Genomic DNA, 19,411 nt, shown 5'->3' on the forward strand with positions numbered 1-19,411 from the left:
ATGAATTTTTGATTACAGAAAAATTCCCAAGGGTACTTTTAAAAGCTTTAGGCACTAACTAACTGCCCAAGCGCACTGGTGAAATTAATAGACGGGTTTATCTGTAATTGACCTAGAAAACATGGGCGCTTCCATTAACCTCTCACGTGACCGATCCGCCATTACAACCGTGAAAAATAACGCACGTGTATTGATCAAAACATTATCGATTTTCTGTTTACATTTGTATTTCTTTCATTTTCTGATTTATTTTACTATGGATGCTGCCAAAAGTTATAAAAAACATGGAAGCATTTCTTGTGCAGTTAATAGTTGTACACATAATCGTAAAAAACTTCAGGTGTGGAAAAAAAATCAATATGCGAATTACACAACGAGTTGCACAATGACTGCTCTCGGTTGATTTCATATACGTCTTATGACTCTGATGCCTCCAGACGAGCCAACAAATCTGAGTGGATCAAAGCCGTATAAACCTAAAAAAAATTTGCATAAATAGGTTTTTGTATGGTCCGGACATTTTTTTTTTAAATAAAACTTATGAAAGTCAAATAACACTGGCTGACGAATGTTTACACGATGTAAAACGACTGTTAAAAACTCAAATTAATCTATAAAATTTAATCCGATGACTACAGTGCATCTCCCTCTTTTTGTATAGAAGATCCACCGCAACATCAGATGCGGATCCAGGAATTTGAAAAAAAGGGGGGGGGGGGGGGGTGCGTGCCCCAAACTTTTGTAGTGGAAGCGGTAAAATGTCTGGATTAACCATAAATGAAGCTAATAATAATGAAACCTACCCCGAGGCTACATGTAGCAATTGAACAGACATTCTGACAATATTAACTCAGACAAAAACATTTTTAACAGAGGAGTAAGGAGTTCAAAATTAAATAAAAGGAGGGGGACCTCGTCAGCCGTTTAAGAAATATTATGAATGACAGGGACGCCTTATTGTATACTTATATATATATATGTTACTTAGTTTTCTTTACTATAGTGGAATTACTACACAATTTAATTTTCAACTACGATATTGCAGATCAGCTGTTGCTCGATCGTACTGATGAGGTTAACACTTAGGTTGATATTTGGTTATTTGGGACGGCGCTTTAATATTTTGAAAAGTAAGGCTTGTAAAATATTTTATTCCTGGGTGCAGTTCTTGCTGAAAAACTTAAAAGGTTTTATTTATATATATATGTAGGTCTGTGTGCCGTATAGTATATATTCACTTTATTTTCTTTATAAGACGTATACATTTACTTCTGTTGATTTGAACTTTCCTCAGTAGATTCTTCTGTGCATGAATTCTAAAATTTCATACATTAGAAAGGATTTTTCAAAGGTCTTACTCTTTTGGTAATCAAATAGTTTACTAGAACCTACAAAAGCGTAGCTATAATCCGACAACCCAAAATTCCGACAGTTCAGTAAAATACACCCCTAATCACGGTTATATTGCAATACTGTATTTCACTGTATTATATACACCTGGGACTTATATAAGAGTCTAATACGGATTAAGGATGAAAATCTACGAGACATCTGTTTTGGAGTGGTTGGGAACTTTGGAGGGGAGTTGGCAAAACACTAAATGACGCTTCAAAACATAACTAATCATCGCTTTGAATTTACATGGAGTCTTTGGTGGTTTAATGGCATTCATTTATATTAAGCACGGACTGGAGCATGATGTTATATACTATACATACTATAGTAGTTGTATGTCGAGTATTTTTCTGCAAAAGAAATTTTGCCAAAAAAGGTAAAAAAAAAAGAACTTTTAAATTAATACTACGCCCCTCTTTCCAAAATCCTGGATCCGCCCCTGCCAAAGTAATACGAAAATGTCAATCAATTTTGAGTATTATACGCGAGTCAAGCAAAAAGCACAAAACTCTCGTCTCTGTAGGTCCGTCTGATTAGTGGATTATTAAATTTTAGGACTGTCTCATTATATGTCTGACCACAGAAATTTCTATGATTTGATAAAATTCACCCTGGTTTTTCTGATATATCACATTCGACCGGTCAAGACTATTTATTTTTTATTTATGTATGCGTTATAATTATTAATAATGTGATTACCAAATGATTATAATCGACATGTAACCTGGGACTAGTATTGGTATAAAATTTATTATGCCCCGCGTGTAACATACAAATACAGTTATATTTTAAGGACACGACACCTGGCCTGAAATACACTTAGAATCCTTATCTAATTACTTTATTATTTATAGAACATATAATTTTGCCGCGGTCAAGTACGACTTCACATTCTTGTGTTTACATTTAATTATATGCGGTCAGGGCATATAGATCTATATCTTGTTTTTTTTTTTCACGGTTGTAATGGCGATAGTATTACGACAACGCCTAGGAGTCGTATCACAAATTAAGGCAGATAATCGGAAAAACCTGTCTATATACAAAGAAAAAGGGATAATTGATTTATGTAGGAAAATTATAGAAAAGATTGTGAAAATATGGAAAATCAATGAAATTAGCATTTGAAGATCAAAGAAAACACTAAAATCACTTAAATAGGTGATAAATGAATTTATCAAATCACTGAAATAATTGATGATGAAATCACTTGTTTAAGTAGCACCCCTGACTGTTTAATGAGAAATAATGAATTTCATAAACATTATAAACAGAATAGTTTTTAAATTGAATTTTAATTGATATACATTTATATGATACTTTCTGTTTCTTTTCCTGTTTTACATTAAAAAAAAAGTTAGTGCTAGAATTTAAGTTGATAGTTTCATACAACAGGAAAAATATAATTGTGTAACTATAAATGATGGACCATTGTAGTGATGCGAGCGATCAAACACTTCTATTTTTAAGTCTCGCCACTTTTTTCATTTTCAATTTTAGTTTCAAAAATAGAAGTCACTTCTCCCTATGATTCTAAAGTAGTGTGAGCCCGACAAATACACAGTTTGTGGTTTTTCTCCAGATTGATCAACCAATATGGCCTCCTTGTCTAAAATAGTAGTCACTTCTCCCTATGATTCTAAAGTAGTGTGAGCCCGGCAACTACAAAGTTTGTGGTTTTTTCTCCAGATTGATCAATCAATATGGCCTCCTTGTCTAAAATAGAACATAGAGCATGTAGAAGTCAAACTAATATTTCTAAAATAATAACATGCCACACCGATAGCAAGGGAGGGGGAAGTTCCCCTATTGTGGAGACCAAAAATATAATTAAAAGACTTATAAAGTTGAGATTCAGATTAAAAAGGTTGACTATTAACATTATAGTGACGTAACACAAAAATAACTCCCATTAGACAGCCTTGCAAATAACAGGCCTTCATTCTGTTATGAATTTGTCCTAAAACTATAACACTGAGCTTTGTATGGTACTATGGTAGGTTATATCTCTTCTTTTTTCATTCATGACAAGTTACTTGTCACAAGCTAAACAAGTATATTCAGAAATGGTTCCACCGATATTTATATAAATATGTGAAGAACTGAAATTGAGCTATTTTATATTTTCAGTTTAAAGATCTACTGTTTTTATTTGATTCAAGTCCAGTAAATTTATTACTTAGTAAAGGTAAGTGAATATTATCATGATTAAAGTCAAATTGTATTGGAATGTTTGGTTATTTATTTTATCAAATGAAATTCAGAAATATATTTCAATTGTAAATGTCAAAATTCTTAAAGGGGAGATAATAAAGAGCTAACAGGATTAACATTTTGCACTAATCTCCTTTTTGTCGAGCCTGCGACTTTTGTCACAGAAATCTCGACATAGGGATAGTGATCAAGCGGTGGCGGCAGCTAACTTCTTAAAAGCTTTATATTTTCCAAGGTGGAAGACCTGGATGCTTCATACTTTGTATATAGATGCCTTATGTTATGAAGTTTCTGTCTGTCATATGTCCATTGTCCTTGACCTCATTTTCATGGTTCAGTGACTACTTGAAAAAAAGTTAAGATTTTTTGTAATGTTAATTTCTCTCTTATTATGAGTAATAGGATAACTATATTTAATATGTGCGTACCTTGCAAGGTCCTCATGCCTGTCAGACAGTTTTCATCTGACCTCGAAATCATTTCATGGATCAGTGAACAAGGTTAAGTTTTCATGGTCAAGTCCATATATCAGATACTATAAGCAATAAGTCTTCTTAATTTGGTGTATGGAATGATTGTAAGGTGTACATGTCCAACTGGCAGGTGTCATCTGACCTTGACCTCATTTTCATGGTTCAGTGGTTAAAGTTAAGTTTTGTGTTTTGGTCTTTTTTTCTAATACTATATGCAATAGGTCAACTATATTTGGTGTATGGAAATATTTTACAATGTACATGTCAGTCTGGCAGGTTTTATTTGACCTTGACCTCATTTTCACGGTTCATTGCTCAGTGTTTAGTTTTTGTGTTTTTGGTCTGTTTTTCTTAAACTAATCCAATAGGTCAACTATATTTGTTGTATGGAATGATTGTAAGGTGTATATATCTATCTGGCAGGTATCATCTGACCTTGACCTCATTTTCATGGTTCATTAGTCAATGTTAAGTTTTCATGGTTAAGTTTGTTTCTTAGATACTATAAGCAATAGGTCAACTATATTTAATGCATAGATTGATTGTAAGGTGTACATGTCTGTCTGGCATGGTTCATCTGACCTTGACCTTATTTTTATGGTTCATTGGTCAATGTTTAGTTTTCCTGTTTAAGTCTGTTTCTTAGAAACTATAAGCAATAGATCAACTAAATTTGGTGTATTGAATGATTGTACACAAAATGTGGTAAGGTGCACATGTATTTCCGGTTTGGTTTATCTGACCTTGACCTCATTTTCTTGAATCATGTTAAGTTTATTTGATACTTTCAGTTAAGATTTATATTTAGGACTATCAACATAAAATCAATGATCAGTAAAGAAGGCGAGACATTTCAGCGTGTGCACTCTTATGTTATATACAGTATATATGGGAAACAAAAAATAACATGACATAATTACAAAATTAATTGCATATGTGGGTAAAAAGCTAACATGTCTAACAAAACATTGCAATCATTACAATGTAAATTGCTTAAAAAAATCAAGAGTTTTTAACTAAGAAGTCAACTTGTGAATGAGAGATGGGATGTTTATGTCATTGAGACAGCAACCATTCAATGAAAGAGGTCAAAATTGTATTCAACCATTGACAAGCATCTTTAAATTAGACTCATCACTGTGTTTGTACTTACATTCATGAGCACCACGAGTACCATATGTGGAACAGGATCTACTTACCCTTGCGGAGCACCTGAGATCACCCCTAAATTTTGGTGGGGTTAATGTGTTGCTCAGTCTTTAGTTTTTTTCATTTTGTGTTTTGTGTACTGTTGTTTGTCTTTTTCTTTTTTAGCCATGTTTTTAGTTTGAACATCTATTATTTGTATTTATTAGATCCTTGTCCAGTCAAGTTGTTATTATAGGTAAGTGTACATTATATGTGAACTATATAGGATCATTTACTATTGAAATTTGTTTCAAATGTAAAATGTTTAAACTCTATAAGCATGATGATGGGAGACAGGGGTTCAAATTTACTTTAGGCAATGGAAGGTTTAGGACCTTTGATCAAAGATACCTAAAGGTCCTCCATTATCCTTAGAAGGTATAATTTTTATTGAAAATTCAATTTACAGAGACAGAAAATGCTTACCATAACAAAACACCCATCATATCTTACTACATTCTTAGACCCCCATCCCCCATTCTTCTTCTTCTTTTGGTATACAATATTATGATGACATTAACCACCTTTTTTTCTGAATTTCTTAAATAAATTCAGCAAGAAAAGGCTTCCCCTTTTCCCAACACTATATGCTGTGTTAATTAACACTTTGTACCTTTATAATTGGTTTTGTTTCAATTGCTGCTTAAGAACACTAGCCTAACTTTGTGTCAGTTAACAGCTCAACTTCGTTTTCAAACTTGCGGTCAGTTTCTTTTAACCACTTTTTTTTGCAAGATACATAGATGCTTGGTGTTTATTTTTCATCATGATTTTTTATGGGGTCAAGTTTTAATTTTTGTTGTCCAATGACCAATGCACTTTCCCTTTCACTGTTTGTGGGAAAAATTTACGTTCTTGTTTTTTTCTGTCAAATTTTTGGTCTTTAGTCAGATCCTGTCTTTCGGGCTGCTTTAAGGACTACGTTTCATCAATCACCCCCTTGTATTCCCTATTTCTCCAATCACCCCCTTTGTATCTCCTGTTTCATTAGGTTTTTCTTTTGGAAGGGGTCACTCCAAAACCTAACAGACTCATACTGTTTACTGGTTATGTTTAAATATTATATTCTCGAGTTTCTCAGGATCTTGTACTAGAACCGGTCACATGACTACACATCAATTCAATTGTGAAGAATTTAAGCAAATGCATAAGTTTTATTTCAGTAAAGTTGCATATTTCATGATTATTTTATTCTTGATTTCATATATTTATTTTCAAAATGCTTTTGTAACTTTTTAACCTGCAAAAATATGAAAATCTGTCGGTTGTACCCAACTACTGGTTGGAAGATCTGAACCCATAAATGGAAGGTCACAGACCTCGGATTATGGCTTATTTGAGACAGCAACCCAACAAAGCAAGAATGGAGATGTGTACAGGTCAATATATAGTCAACAATTCAAAAATAACCTCATATGACAAGGTCAATATTTTCATGAAGCTGGCCATAAAAGTTAGGAATTATTCATATAAGAAATAATTCAACATTATACCTGTTTTGTAAGTTTGTTTTATTGAAACAGGGAGATAACACACAAACATTGATATGTTGATAAGAAACAGGAAGATAACACCATGAACACACAAACATTGATATGTTTACAAGAAACAGGGAGATCATTGATATGTTTATACAGGGAGATAACCCACAAACATTGATATGTTTATACAGGGAGATATAACACAAACATTGATATGTTTATAAGAAACAGGGAGATAACCCACAAACATTGATCTGTTATACAGGGAGATAACACACAAACATTGATATGTTTATACAGGGAGATAACTCACACACATTGATATGTTTATACAGGGAGATAACCCACAAACCTTGATATGTTTATAAGAAACAGGAAGATAACACACAAACATTGAATTTGCCACTGGACGTTAAGCAACAAACAATCAATCAATCAATCCCAAACATTGATATGTTAGATAACACAAACATTGATATGTTTATACAGGGAGATATAACACAAACATTGATATGTTTATAAGAAACAGGGAGATAACACACAAACATTGGTATGTTTATACAGGAAGATAACACACAAACATTGATATGTTTATAAGAAACAAGGAGATAACCCACAAACATTGATATGTTATACAGGGAGATAACCCACAAACATTGATATGTTTATATAAAACAGGGAGATAATACACAAACATTGATATGTTAATAAGAAACGGGGAGACAACCCACAAACATTGATATGTTATACAGGGAGATAACACACAAACATTATATGTTTATAAGTAACAGGGAGATAATACACAAACATTGATATGTTTATACAGGGAGATAACACACAAACATTGATATGTTTATAAGAAACAGGGAGATAATACACAAATATTGATATGTTTATACAGGGAGATAACACACACACAATGATATGTTTAAACAGGGAGAGGAAAAAAAGGTCGGACAAGTAAAAGCTATATCAAGCTTGTCCGACGGGACAAGTAAAATCATTCTGTAGAAAATAAATTAGATCCAACTTTGATGATCAAAGTAATAAACAATAAACCAGAACAGAAGATAAAAACAAATATCAATTTGACATGTTTACTTGCGATCGATAATTAAAAACTGGTTCTTTGTCAGATACTTTATAACAGATTCTCTTAAACAAGTCTTACCAATCGGAATCAGCGGTGCGCTTTGTTATAAGGTAACGAGGCAATTCAGCACCGGCTTGGAAAGGAATCAGTTCCATGTTTAATAGACAGTTCAGCACTGTTGGAGACATTTCGGGACCAAGACAAACCAGTACCTTGGTTCCCTACGTTTTTCTATTGCTTTATAATAAATATATGATAAATTTTATATAACAAAAATATTTTAAAAATGAAAATGAAGAAATCATTGACCATAAAATTCAGAAAATCATATTTGATCATATTTACACAAACAATATTTGATTGTGTCTGAATAAACATTTTAATATTATTAAAAACAAAGCTGATTGTAGTAAGGCATAATAATCAATATTCTATCAACATAAAAAGACCAGGATACAAAACAAATGAGTGTAGACTGACAGGCCTACCAGACTGTGCCTGATGAGCAGAGTGTGATGAGACTTTGGCATTGATGAAAACTAGAACCTAAGTCCTGAGACTAGACATGACAAGATTCAGTTGTTCTTGACTCATATTTTTAAAAAGGATATCAAGAGATATAAATCAAATTCTGTTCTATTGTTTTAATTCATTTTGTTCATTGAATCAACCTAAAATGCAAAAAAAGGTTAATATAAAGGTTTTTTTTATGAACAAGTTACAATTCCATTCGGACAAGTAAGTATGTACTTGTCCTATTGAACAAGTTGTAAAAAAAGTTTTTGTAGAGGCCTGGAGATAATACACAAACATTGATATGTTTAAGAAACAGGGAGATAACCCACAAACATTGATAAGTTTATAAGAAACAGGGAGATAACCCACAAACATTGATATGTTTATACAGGGAGATACTCCACAAACATTGATATATTTATAAGAAACATTCATAACAGTTAACTATAAATGGAAATACCAATGAAGTATTTTTAAGTGATACATATATTTTACATTTATCAGGCTTAAACAAGTAAATATGATTCATAGTTATTTTTCACAGATGCTTTAGATGATGGCACAACCTTACTTATAAATTAGTCTGACCTCAGAGGCACATTCAGCAGTATTTATCTAATTAGTATGTATCGTATAATATGTTTTTTAAGATTACATAAAAAAAAAATCAATTCATAAAAACCACCTCGTTGATCTTTATGGTGTTGTAGTATTGTGTTCAACATTAGTGTTGGAGGTGTTGGGTTTGAACCCTGGACATCTATACCAAAGACTTGAAAATTAATATTTGCTGCTTCTCCAAAATGAGGTTAATCAATACAGACTGTAAGCAGTTTTCACATCTGCCATGCAGTCACTTCCTGTTTGCCGATAGTTTGAAATTATACAACACTCATTGTACAATGATAATTTTCATGAAAGTTTCTTGGCTCTAATGATTTTATGGAATGATCATTTATGCTTCAGTAAATATATTACCTCAATCAATTGCATGCAGCGACACAGGTCTATTTGTCTTGTTCGAGTTATGGTCCCACAGCATAGGCTAGTGCCATTTTTGAAAAGAGCTTTTAGTTAAGGACTAAGCAACAAACTAAAATATGGCAATATAACACACCATTACAATATAACACACCATTACAATATAACACACCATTACATTATAATGTATAACCATTACAGTATAACAGGCCATTACAATATAACACACCATTACAATATAACACACCATTACATTATAATGTATAACCATTACAATATAACACACCATTACATTATAATGTATAACCATTACAGTATAACACACCATTACATTATAATGTATAACCATTACAGTATAACACACCATTACATTATAATGTATAACCATTACAATGTAACACGCCATTACATTATAATGTATAACCATTACAGTATAACACACCATTACATTATAATGTATAACCATTACAGTATAACACACCATTACATTATAATGTATAACCATTACAATATAACACACCATTACATTATAATGTATAACCATTACAGTATAACACACCATTACATTATAATGTATAACCATTACAGTATAACACACCATTACATTATAATGTATAACATTTTAAATTAGTGTGGGCCCAATGGTCAGGGACCTTTCATTTCTGTGAGAGAACCTTTGAATTTTGGAAAACAAAGGTCCATGGCCTACAGTCCGTTACGTTAGTACTTATTTCAGGACCATTGAATTTCTTGAGGAGGGCCTTTCACTTGAAAATTCAAGTGGTCCAGGACTTAACATATTTTTAAGCAAATTGTAAAACTTACTAATAGAAAAGAATTTCAAGCTTCAATCCTGTAAGTACATTAAGTATGTTAAGAGGGAGGGGGTTATCTGTGATCATTAGATTATTTTATTGTATACAAATAAGGAGGTGTGGTATGATAAACAATGATACAATTATTCCTAGACCATAGGACAAAGATATAAACAATGACAGGTCGTCCAACAGCCTTCAACAATGAGCAAAACCTATACCATATAATAATTAGGAGATGTGGTATGATTAACATTGATACAATTATTCCTAGACCATAGGACAAAGATATAAACAATTACAGGTTGTCCAACATCCTTCAACAATGAGCAAAACCCATACCATATAATAATTAGATGTGGTATGATTAACATTGATACAATTATTCCTAGACCAAAGGACAAAGATATAAACAATGACAGGTCGTCCAACAGCCTTCAACAATGAGCAAAACTCATACCATATAATCATAAGGAAGTGTGGTTAGATAAACAATGATACAATTATTTTTAGACCAAAGGACAAAGATATAAACAATTACAGGTCGTCCAACAGCCTTCAACAATGAGCAAAACCCATACCATATGATAATAAGGAGGTGTGGTATGATTAACATTGATACAATTATTCCTAGACCATAGGACAAAGATATAAACAATTACAGGTTGTCCAACATCCTTCAAAAATGAGCAAAACCCATACCATATAATAATTAGAAGATGTGGTATGATTATCATTGATACAATTATTCCTAGACCATAGGACAAAGATATAAACAATTACAGGTCATCCAACATCCTTCAACAGTGAGCAATACCCATACCATATAATAATTAGATGTTGTATGATTAACAATGATACAATTATTCCTAGACCATAGGACAAAGATATAAACAATTACAGGCTGTCCAACAGCCTTCAACAATGAGCAAAACTCATACCATATAATAATTAGATGTTGTATGATTAACATTGATACAATTATTCCTAGACCATAGGACAAAGATATAAACAATTACAGGCTTCAACAATGAGCAAAACCCATACCATATAATAATTAGGCGATGTGGTATGATTAACATTGATACAATTATTCCTAGACCATAGGACAAAGATATAAACAATTACAGGTCATCCAACATCCTTCAACAATGAGCAATACCCATACCATATAATAAGGAGGTGTGGTATGATTAACAATGATACAATTATTCCTAGACCATAGGACAAAGATATAAACAATTACAGGTCATCCAACATCCTTCAACAATGAGCAATACCCATACCATATAATAATTAGATGTTGTATGATTAACAATGATACAATTATTCCTAGACCATAGGACAAAGATATAAACAATTACAGGCTGTCCAACAGCCTTCAACAATGAGCAAAACCCATACCATATGATAATAAGGAGGTGTGGTATGATTAACAATGATACAATTATTCCTAGACCATAGGACAAAGATATAAACAATTACAGGTCATCCAACATCCTTCAACAGTGAGCAATACCCATACCATATAATAATTAGATGTTGTATGATTAACAATGATACAATTATTCCTAGACCATAGGACAAAGATATAAACAATTACAGGCTGTCCAACAGCCTTCAACAATGAGCAAAACTCATACCATATAATAATTAGATGTTGTATGATTAACATTGATACAATTATTCCTAGACCATAGGACAAAGATATAAACAATTACAGGCTTCAACAATGAGCAAAACCCATACCATATAATAATTAGGCGATGTGGTATGATTAACATTGATACAATTATTCCTAGACCATAGGACAAAGATATAAACAATTACAGGTCATCCAACATCCTTCAACAATGAGCAATACCCATACCATATAATAAGGAGGTGTGGTATGATTAACAATGATACAATTATTCCTAGACCATAGGACAAAGATATAAACAATTACAGGTCATCCAACATCCTTCAACAATGAGCAATACCCATACCATATAATAATTAGATGTTGTATGATTAACAATGATACAATTATTCCTAGACCATAGGACAAAGATATAAACAATTACAGGCTGTCCAACAGCCTTCAACAATGAGCAAAACCCATACCATATGATAATAAGGAGGTGTGGTATGATTAACAATGATACAATTATTCCTAGACCATAGGACAAAGATATAAACAATTACAGGCTGTCCAACAGCCTTCAACAATGAGCAAAACCCATACCATATGATAATAAGGAGGTGTGGTATGATTAACAATGATACAATTATTCCTAGACCATAGGACAAAGTTATAAACAATTACAGGCTGTCCAACAGCCTTCAGCAATGATCAAAACTCATACCATATAATAATCTATAAATAGCCTTGGTATGATAAAATGTGAAACATTTCAAAAGAAAAAATCCACAGCCGAAAAAAACAATGAAGGAAAAATAAATATGGTACACAACTTCTAACTAAATCCACTATGTTATAGGTCCTGGCTGTGGACAGGCACATAAACATTTAATTTAATTTGACAGATGTAGTTGATTATGGACAGTGTTTTAAGAAACTGTTACTTGATATTTGATATTGTTTTTTATGTGTGTCTTAAAGCTGGTAAATAAAACTTGAAATTCTTAGGTCTGGAAAAGTGCAATAGATGTTCTGGTGTTCGATGGAAAGAGTCACACCCTGCTTGTAGTATACATCTGTACCTCATTTAGGTATGTGATTAGATCTTAAAGGTTTTTAGTTCAGTTCATTAACTTCAAATAGTGCAGAAAAGTTGAGATAAATGACTGTTTCAATGCTATTATTATTTGAATGAAATCTAAAAATATTAGGTCAGTATTTTACATCCAATAATGATCATGTATTTTTAATTGGCAGTAACTATAATACATGTTCCTCAATGATAACTCAACATTATATATTGAATATAACTTTTCTTTTCTATTTTTAGGATATAATGGAAGATTGGAATAAGGTAAGATTTACTTAATAGTCCCCTTGTCATGTGTCGTTTTGTTCCCAATTATTGTACAATTAGATACAAGTATGTGATAATTTGAGATAAAAACTAGTAGAATTCTAGGTGAACTACAAAACTGCTTATTCCAAGAACACAGATCAAACAAAAAATTCAAAACTGGGACAAAGCAGGGTGCACTCAAAACATTTGACAAACTTAGGTGTTGCTAATAACTAAGGGAGCTACCATTTGATTTTTATGGGGGGGGCTAGGATGAAATTTGAAAAAATTGGCAGGACAGGAGTTTTGAGTAAAAAAAAAGGCAGGATGAGACAGTTTGCCAAAAAAAAAGTCAGGATGACAATTTAGGAAAAAAAAAGTCAGGATAAACTAATAAAAAAAAAGGCAGGACCGAATAGAGTAAAAAATAAAAAGGCAGGACTGAATAGATGGAAAAATAAATAGGCAGGACAAAATTTTTCATCCTAGCCCCCCCCCCCCCCCCCCCCTTCTACGCATTACACAGGTGACACTTACTTGTCTTATCTTCTACGCACTACACGGGTGACACTTGATCGTCTTACCTTCTACTCATTACATGGGTGACACTGACTCTTCTTATCTTCTACTCATAACACAGGTGACACTTGACTGTCTTATCTTCTACTCATTACATGTGTGACACTTGTCTTATCTTCTACTCATTACGAGGGTGACACTAGATTGTCTATCTTCCACTCATAACATGGATGACACTTACTTGTCTTATCTTCTACTCGTTACATGGGTGACACTTGATTGTCTTATCTTCTACTCATTACACAGGTGACACTTAATTGTCTTATCTTCTACTCATTACTAGGGTGACACTTGATCATCTTATCTTCTACTCATAACACGGGTGACACTTACTTGTCTTATCTTCTTCTCATAAGACGGGTGACACTTACTTGTCTTATCTTCTTCTCATAAGACGGGAGACACTTAATTACTTGTCTTATCTTGTTCTCATTACACAGTTGACACTTGCACACATGCAGATTTCCTAGTAACTTTAATATATATCCTCTGAGGTAAGGGTGTCAATAACTTACACGGGAGTGCTATGTTATTATCATACAATACTGAGTGGCAGTTTAGTTACACAAAAAGCATTTGAATCTGTATTGAGTAACTGATGACAAACAAAAATGCAATTTAAAGTTTTTTCAGTAAGAAATTTATCAAATATTTTTCAAGTTATGAGTGTATACTCTGTAAAGTTCTTTCCAGTAGTAGACAGTGTATTAATTATGTAGTACCTTCAGAATCCTTGTTTAAAATGTCAATTATGTAATTCATAGGTCTATAGTGTTATTAGAAAAAAATATTGGACAATTTTACTAAATAAAACAAATACAGAAGTTCTCTCCCCTTGACATTGTTAAGTTCATGCGAGTTGAATAAGACATACATGTATCTATTTTATGATATAAAGGCCAATTGATTCAACACATCATTTTAATCCATAAATTGTTTTTCTTGTTAGGTTACAGTCTCATTACTTTATTATAACCCACATCTACATTTATTCAGTCTACATTAGGGAGGTCACCAATGCGATTATCGTAACGTAATGATTTCCTTGCGACGGCAAAAATATCGGATTTTACCCAAGTTCAACTGCTTTGAAAAAGGAAAAAAATATATTGTATGAGCAAACAATTGATATGTAATTAAAGTTCAGACATTTATCTTTCTAAATATATAAGTTTTATGGGTATTGCAGTGATTTGGTTCGATAAAAAAAATGTTTGAAGTGGAGTTGTTTTGAAAAAAATGGCCGCCGGAAAAACTATGTGTCAAAGGTACTACTGATTTTGAAATTCATTCCGCAAGCTATTACTCGTCAGATTTTCTTCATTGATGGCTTAAAATTTTGGAAATATATTCAAGTTTTATGATCCGGTTGTCAGTCATACTTAACGGTCGATTTTCAGTATAGATATGAAAAATCTTTGAAATAGATGTGAAAAAAAAATCGTTTACGACTTTGTAAACACCACTGACACTCGGATTCATAAATTCCAGAACTCTCTCCTTCCACACGTATCCATGGTTTCACATGGAAAACAATAGCGGCTTGCGGAATTGATTGGATATTTGTATGAGCAGGGCGTGGTTTTCACGCAAAAAATCTGCGAAAAGAGTTATTTGTTCTTGACTTCCGGAAGTGACGTATCCGCCATTGTGTCTAACATGAAACATGAAACTTGTAACAAAATGACTTTTACCGACTATTTTTTGGACGGACTGCTTACTGAGAGGACAGACAACGTTGGAAATAGGCCACGGAGGCCAATCACATAAGGTAAGTACCTTTATTATATCTTATATAAGCAAATTTGCCATATTTCAGGGAGGGGAATTCCTTGTTTCATAAAAGTCAACAAAAATAACTTTAAATTATTTCCAGGATGTATTTTTTTGTTTAAATATATTAAACTTATAAATTGAAAGGGACTTTCTACCAGCAATTTTTTTTAAACGCTTCCCATGGCCTTTTTATCAAGCTATGAATATGTAATGAGGTAAATTCTCCTAACGTTGGAATGTGATCCATTCGGAATTTCTCGGGTTTTATTCATTGATAATACTCGGATTTTTCGGTGCTTTACATTGCAGTTGATGATAGTTGGTATAATTTGAACACATTACATTTGTTTTTTTTCATTTTGAGACAGGAATATGTTGTTTAAACCATAGATTAGTATATAACCAACTATATATTTATTCTAAACTTATGGATTAGGCATAATGAACTAAAATTTTCTTTTTCAAAAATGCTTTCTGTCAAAAAATGTATACATATGACAGTTTGGAAGAATATTTGCACACATTTATACATGTACATTAAAAATTTATATTTATGATTTTTCAACAGTAGCATGAGTATGTTATTTTAACTAATTGGTCATAATAAACAATATTGTAGATGTTTTCTTAAATATGCACACTGTTTATAAAGAATTTTAGTTGATATTTGCATCTTTCATTTATATTTATATTCAAACTTTTGATTTTCTTCCTTGACTTTTGAATTTAATAATTGTCACTTTTACTTTATTATGTAATTTAATATTGATGCCTATTAACTGACAGTTAAGTTATTAACAGAATTGCAGATGCTGTGTTTACTTATAACACATGTACCTTATGACTACCTACAAATATGATCAAGATTAAAAATCTGTTTTCCTCTGAACAATTTTTGTATTAAAATAATAAAAATTCAGATTATTTGAAATTTGATTGAATTTGTTAGTCTATTATACAATAAAGTTTTGTTGTGTTTATAGGAATGATACTGTCTGTCCATCCATCTGCCTGAAAGGATCTTCTCCCAGTTAGACAGTCTCATCAGAGTCATGTGGTGAGTCACTACCAACGCCTTGGAGGGAAATACCAATATTGGACTCAAAACCCATACAGTGAATTGGTTAGAAAGTTTGGATGAAGCACATCCTGAACATGTATGTGTATGATTTGAATTTAATATTATATAATTCTACAGCTCAGCTAAATAAATTTCTTCTGCACAATGTTTTAAATTTTAAAAACAAAATAATTTATACAATGCTTAAAGATAGTGCTATAATACCACCAGTCAAACCATTTAATAGAAGTAAAATAAAGGGTTCTCTATAGGGAATCACAGTTAAAAAGCATCTTAATATGTTCCTGATGAAGGTAAATCCAGAAAAGCACTTTGGACGCACAAAATTTATAACATGTTGTTTTCATTTTTTTCCAAACTGCAAAAAATAAGAAATTTTTTGACGAAGCATAGAGAACAGATTCAGAAATATAATATGATACGGATAAAAAAGAATTAAATACAGTGTAAAAATGAGCAACGATGTCTCCACAAAAAAAGTTATTACTGGGACACACATGTATATGAGTTGACCTAAATAAATTTCTTCATTCTGTTTAAGATTTAGAACTTACTTTTAACAGTCTAGATTTATTTTGATTAACTTAAGGTTTTCCACTAGGACAGGGCACACTCTAGGGAACAACGACATGGAGAGGAATGAGTTGAGATTGCGCCCCTGGATCCAGCTTTTATTGTAGTTAGACGAGTAGACCACAGATTTTGTCGAGAGGCTGATGGGAAGGAGTTTTAGTACACAGGGCATGATGCAGATACAGGGTTGTCATATATTGCATATGACTTTGAGAAGGGGGATGATGTCAATGACAGCAACAGCAATGTTTTCAAGAAGCCTACTATATATAGAGGAATACCAGAATGGAGATGTGTGGATTTTATTGTAGACAAACTATTTTTCAGCAAGATTAATGATTGTTTTCTTGTCTTTCAGCACTAATTCTTTTAGTTTTCTTTTAGTTTCTTAACCTATTTTTCTTCTTTTGTAGAAATTTATCCAGGGTACTAATTATCATATTGTAATGATTTATTTGTAGAATGTTTGCAGCAAATTGATTTGACCTTTATTAGGGCCCCGCCGAATGGTGGACGCCCTATAGTGATCAGTCCGTCCGTCTGTCCGTCCGTCCGTCCTTAACAAATTGTGTCCGCTCTATATCTAGAGAACTTTTATGATTTCAAAGTTTATACTTGACATGTATATTAACCAACACCAGAGGGTGTGTCATAATGTATGAACATCTCTCTAGGTCAAAGGTCAAGGTCAAAACTTTGGTTTTAGTTGACAACCTCATGTCCTATGGTAAAGATCGTGTCCGCTCTATATATTGAGAACCATTATGATTTCAAAGTTTATACTTGATATGTGTATAAAAAACAACACCAGAGGGTGTGTCATAATTTATGTACAACTTCTTAGGTCAAAGGTCAAGGTCAAAAACTTTGGTTTCAGTTGACAACCCCATGTCCAATGATAAAGATACAAATTTTTTACCACACATTATTCACAGCGGGGCCCACAGAGATGCCTCCCATCTCAATGATATCTAGTTGAGTTTTATTTGTTTTTTTTTACATGAGCATCTCTGATGACGGTAAATCCAGAAAAACCACTTTGTCAGCAGCCAATCTCAAAAATAAAAAGTCTTTTTTTTCAGATTGCATGTAAACCAGATTTTATATGAATTGTAAGAAACTGCAGGTACTCTCAAGTTAATTGAACAAATACAAAATATTTAATTCGTATAATGTACATATTGTCTATTGTAGATATGGTAAATTCTGGTGAAGAAACAGCTAGGTCCTGAAAATATATACTTTAGAACATTCAATAAACTTAGTCAAATGATGAATAGTTTATGTATCATTATCATAATTATAATGAATACCAAAACAGTTCAGATAGTCACTATTGCAAATCCCAATGGATTATTAGACTTAAAGACTGCATTGATCTTGGTCTTTATATATAATAAGTTCTCGACATATCCATTTTTTATAGGAATAACAGGTTTTTCGCAAAATATTTACCAATTTTTTTGAAAAATGAGAGTATTTTAGTGTAAATAATACATTTTCCAAGAGAAAACATCATTATAGCAATGTCTGACTAAGCAATGACTTAACTCTTAGAGTTTAAATGGATTATTTTTATTTTCTCGGTCAAAATTTGGGATTTTTCAAAATTATAGTTTTTTTTCATGCAGGTATAGGGCTAACCAAATTCCATCTAGGATAAATATCAATCAGCCAAATACAATGAAATTAGGTTCAACTGAAAGCTAAGATTGTAAGCTTTAATATGATACCAAACATGTGTAAAAATCTCCAATTTTCCGTTAAATTTTTGCATAACTGCGCAAATATTTGAAAAAATCCGCGATTTTCAAAATTGTCAAAACATTTCTTATTTTTGACCATTTTTTAAATTTGTATTGCATTAAATTCTATTAATATATGGCAAAAAGGTGCTTTTACATGTAAAGTCACAGTAGCAGTCACTAACTTCTGTGAAAAATTACTGTCAAATCATGAAATTAAGTTTTTGTGTAAATTTTAGTGTCTTTTTGGCGAAAAATAGCTCAAAAATTTAAGTCAAAATGATGATTTTCTAATTCAATTTTTTTTTATTAGCTTACAGAGCTTATTTTATTTGTGAAACAACTTAATACCAATACAAAACAAGTAGTAGAAAAAATTAGGGATTTTTTTCCAGCATTGTCTGACCAAAAATGTATTTTTTCCCCCAAAAAAACTACCTAAAAAAAGGGGGGCCTGCCGGCATGATTTTGAGTCGGCTAAAAAAAAATTCAGATATGTTGGCAATACAACTGTTAATATATTTCTGTTGACTGTTTA

The 19,411-nt window shown here is 32.1% G+C and overlaps 2 long non-coding RNA genes across 3 annotated transcripts in view; both read left to right on the forward strand.

The window, feature by feature from the left end:
* The window catches only part of LOC127731929 (uncharacterized), a 38,574-nt gene extending 24,964 nt beyond the window's left edge, over positions 1 to 13,610 (forward strand). The window contains exons 2-6 of the long non-coding RNA XR_007995906.1: positions 3,526 to 3,583; positions 5,438 to 5,466; positions 8,905 to 8,982; positions 12,789 to 12,871; positions 13,111 to 13,610. This is a non-coding gene — a long non-coding RNA (uncharacterized LOC127731929). The remainder of the gene's footprint in view (positions 1 to 3,525; positions 3,584 to 5,437; positions 5,467 to 8,904; positions 8,983 to 12,788; positions 12,872 to 13,110) is intronic.
* Positions 13,611 to 15,320: 1,710 nt separating this feature from the next.
* On the forward strand, positions 15,321 to 19,067 carry LOC127731930 (uncharacterized). 2 transcript variants are annotated; one of them, XR_007995907.1, is made up of 3 exons: positions 15,321 to 15,469; positions 16,458 to 16,631; positions 18,323 to 19,067. It is a non-coding gene; the product is annotated as an uncharacterized LOC127731930 (long non-coding RNA). The 2 variants fall into 2 exon arrangements; XR_007995908.1 differs by lacking the exon at positions 15,321 to 15,469 and adding an exon at positions 15,503 to 15,792.
* The last annotated feature ends 344 nt before the right edge of the window (positions 19,068 to 19,411 follow it).

The sequence above is a fragment of the Mytilus californianus genome, unplaced genomic scaffold (assembly GCF_021869535.1).
Source record: "Mytilus californianus isolate M0D057914Y unplaced genomic scaffold, xbMytCali1.0.p SCAF_21, whole genome shotgun sequence".
NCBI classification, from domain to species: Eukaryota; Metazoa; Mollusca; class Bivalvia; order Mytilida; family Mytilidae; genus Mytilus; species Mytilus californianus.